Raw genomic sequence first — 4,351 nt, forward strand, 5'->3', positions numbered from 1 at the left:
TTTTTTTTTTTTTCTCCTGCCCAGGTGGGGGGTCGGACTTGAAGATCTACAAGGTCCCTTCCAACCCTACTTCTATGATTCTATGAGGTGGAGGCCAAAGAAACAGGCCTGGCATAGTGAGGGGGCCCCACAACCTCTGCTTTGCAGGCAGCAGTGCCAACAGGATAGAGACGCTTCCAGACTGCTTACACCCACACCCTGCAGAGTCCAGCAGCATGAGCCAGGCAGGTGCCACCTGCAGTGGCCCAGGTGTGGTTGATTGAGCCCCCTTCTCTCCGTGAGCCCCGCTGCTCAGATGAGGCCTGCCCACAGCCAAGCTGGGTCAGGGCCCAGCCTTGGCATCTCCTGTACCTTGGTTTCTTCTGCCATACAGCAAACACCTGCCCCTGGGACTCCATTCCTGGGCCTGACTCCAGTCACAGCTCCTCAGGTCTGGAGGAAGAAGAGCTCCCCTGAGCTGCGTTTACACAGGAGATGCAGTGGTCTCCACAGATGACAACGGCAGCTCAGACAAACCCCCTTGGACTTGTGGCCATGAAGACATTGTTTTGGTTATAGGATTTGTTGTCTGCCTGTCCCTTCCTGGTCTCTCTGTGACCCCCTGTGGGTCACAGGCCTCTTGCCTGTATCTCTTTGCGGTTCAATCCCACATGCTCCCACTCCCAGCTTAGCCTTAAGCTGCAGTACCCTGGGTCTCAGCTGTGGTCATTCAGCTGGTCTCACTGGGTCTTGTGAACCTTCACTGTGGGAGCTGTGAGCACCAGGGAACACCATGACCAGGGACCACCCTACTGTTCACTCTCAACAGCAACGTAAAATCATAGAAAAGTAGGGCTGGGAGGGATCCCAAGAGGTCATCTAGTCCAACCCCTTGCACGAGGCAGGATCCTCCCTATCCAAACCATCCCATACAAGTCCTTGTCTAACCCAGTCCTAAAAACTGCAGTCAACCCTGTCACACAAGGCACATTGCCCAGACATCAAAGACTCTCTCACCTGCCACAGGGGGCACAAGGGCTGTCAGTGTCCTGCTGCTGCAAAGGTTGTCAAATGCACTTGAGAGATCCCAGGAAGAGCCACTCCCCAGCTGCATAGGAAATCAAAACCCCCCACAGTTGCTACCAGTCTGACCATGGGGGGAAAACTCCTTCCTGATCCCAAATGTGGGGTGCATCTGATCCTGAGTGGAGGGGCAAGACCCTCTAGTGAGAAACTTCTGGGTTTTAGCATCAGCAGGAGCACTGGCATGCCCCAGTCAAAATCCCCAAACTTGGCTGCAGCCAGTGCCTCTGATGAAAGCAGAAAACCCCCAGACACCTGTAGCAACAGAAAGGGAACAAATCAGGAAGAAAAGGAGAACTAAAGCATAACACATGGGGAGCAAGAAGTGCAGTGGACCCTTGTTGGTTGGTTTCCTGGAAGAGCGCTTCAAGCAACTGTCCACCACTTGCTGGGAGAGACCCCTTCTGCCCTGCTATAGCCCTTCTGAGGTCCTGGGGCTCCTAAGTCTTGGCCTATCCAGCATTCCCTCTTTAACCCCCTGCCCTTTCCCCCCGGGGGGCTCCTGTGCAGCAGAGGCAAACGTGATGGGACTGTAGCTCTGGCTGTGTGGAATGTAGTAGAGCAGGCAGGATGCTGTTGCAAGGGGAGGGGACGCTCCCAACAGGCAACTTAACCCTCCCCTGGCCCTGAAGTGATATGAAGCCCTTAATTTGGTGGTGGCTGGAGGGCAGGAAAGGGTTAACTTGTCTGCTGGCAGAGACCCCTCCCCTTTTGGCAACAGCACCTCCCACAGGGATGGAGGTTGAGGCACCTGCCTTTACTGCACATCTGAGGCTCATGCCCATTACCCACCCTTAATGCTACTGCTGAAGGACATCTTGTCTGGAGCCATTGTTTTCCTCCCTGCTACCAGCACCCTAGGGACGAACAGAGTAATGGCCCCCAGTCACCAGCCCAGCACAAAGAATTCCTCCAGCACTTCACAGCAGCTGCTGTCCCAGCAGCCCAACCCTCTGGTCTTTCTCCTTGCTGGGTGTCAGGGGTTCAAAGCCAACAAGAGCCCCTGTGCACTCTGCACCCCACTGTGACCTGTTAGCTCTGTGCCAGCCCTTCCCTGCCCCTCTCCCCAGCTTGCCTCAGCCCCTGGTCTGGTTGGTGCCACGTGATCTCCCACTCAGAGTGGCCCCACAGTGGTACTTGGTGGCTGGGGGGTGGGTCTCAGCTGACCTGTCCAAATCCATGAGGTTTCTGGGGCAGGGGTCCCTTTGACTTTACCCCTAGCTCATGCACTTCTCCCAGCTGTCAGGCTGTGCTTGCTCTGAACTCTATCATGCGGCTGGGGTGACTGAGGTCTCCCTCCATGCACAGTAGAAGCAGGATCTGTTCTCCAGTCCTCCAGAGATGCAGTGCTCCCACCTCAGCTGAACTGTGACGTGCCCTGAGCCCTGGGCTATTTGAGCCCATTTCCCAAAGTGAGCAGGATCTGTCCCTGTCAGTCCTTCCCACTAGATCTGGTGTATGGACAGGCTATGTGCAGAGCAGGGAATAAAAGTGGCACAGCAAGAGGACTTGCTGTGGCATGTGAGAGCAAAGTTCCCGGGAAGGAGAAATGAGGAAGGGAGGAGATAGGCTCCAAGCTCCCATTTCAAGGACAAGGGACAGCCCACACGGCAGCCTAGGTAAGGCCTGCTGGTGTCCAGGCTGTCCTCACAGCCTGCAGGCTTTGAGAGATGGGGGCACTCATCCCCAGGGACCTGGGGCAGTCACTGTAGGGAGTGAGTTAGAGCAGAGGTGGTAGCAGGTGCTAGAGCAGGGGTATATGCTGGGTAGTGACTGGTCTATATAAGAGAGTAAGAGTCTTCTACAACTGCTGGCTGGTGGAACTGCTCCTGCACCACAAAGAGCAGGAGCTCCCATAGTGCTGATGCCTCTGCTTGCACAGGAGTCAAGGCAAGTCATAGCTTAGCTGGGGAGGGAGCTGGGGGCACTGCATCTTGGTGGGGGGGAGGGCTGGAGAACAGACATTGTGCAAGGGGGCCAGCAGATTTCTGCCAGCGACTGATCCCAGAGACCTGAGCTTGGGTGCAACTCAGGACTGGCTTGCACACTCTAGATGTGGCTGACTCATTTCCATGCCTCGGTTCTGGAGGGCTTGAGATCTGCCCTTGAGTCACTGACTACTGATTCTACGCAGGCTGGGCCACAGTGACCCCTCTTGAAGTGACCTGTCCCTAACAAACTCCCTCCCTGGGTGTCATACATGGCTCTGCCCTCCTCCTTGGTGGCTGAGCCCACCAAGCTGTGACCTCCCAACTGGCTGCGCTGGAGTGGCTGGAGGAGAACACAGCTGTCTTCTCACGCAGGCCGAAGTCACAGACTGGATGAGCAGGCTCTCTCAGCCAGGCCAGGCCAGGCCAGGGAGGTTCCTTTGCTGTGGGCTTGGCAGATAAGTAGCGAACCAACATTATGCCCTGGCCCCAAGTGCTCTCTGCAGCAGGGAAAGGGCCGCAATATGAACTCTGGGCCTCTTGCCTGTCCCCCAGCCCTGGCCTGGCTTCCTACTGATTGTGGGTCACCCAAGGGCAGTAGCTCCAGTCTCTGGGAAGCAATTGAAGTTCTGCCCCTTGCTGGGGGCTTTGGAGAGGAAAGCAGTGACTCCATGCTCAGTGCTGTGTTCAGTGCAGTAGTATAAGTAGGGTACAGCAATGGGGGCAGCCACTCTAGGGTGGTGGCAAAAAAATGGCTGCCGCTGGTAACCACATAGTGGCGATGGGGAACACCTGGAGTGGTTGTCCCAGGTGCCCAGATGTGTCATGTCCCTGCTGGTGCAGGGGCAAGAGGAAGCCCTGGGACAGCAAAGGGAGGGAAACTGGAGAGAACAGCAAAATCTTACCTGGCACTGGGGAAAAGGGGATGTGTCCTGTCCTGTGCCAAGCAGCTACACACATACCTCGCTCTACCCTACTGTACTCAGCCAGGTGGAAGAGCCAGCCCAGCCAGGGCCCCTCACCTGGCCCCAACAGCCAGCACAGGGGTGTCATGGCTGTTTACTTCCCTGGCATAGGGAGAAAAAATTATTTGGTGGGGGGGGGCTGGGCGCATGTGCACATGCGTGCAAAGTGCCTCACCCCACAGGTAAGCCAGTGGAGAAGGAGCAAGGGGAGAGGAAAAGGCAATGGGGGAGAGGGGTTTAGATCAAGGCCCCAGTGGTGAGGGAGGGAGCAAAGCACATGCAGGGGCAGGGGCAGGGGTAGGGGCAGGGGCTGGGGTGACTGGGGCCCCAGCTGGGCTGGGTGGTGGGACAATTGGATCCCGGGCGGCTCATCCAGGGGCGCAGAGGGCTCCCACC

This window comes from Gavialis gangeticus, unplaced genomic scaffold, assembly GCF_001723915.1.
Source record: "Gavialis gangeticus isolate Ggan-Ray unplaced genomic scaffold, GavGan_comp1, whole genome shotgun sequence".
Lineage (NCBI taxonomy): Eukaryota > Metazoa > Chordata > Crocodylia > Gavialidae > Gavialis > Gavialis gangeticus.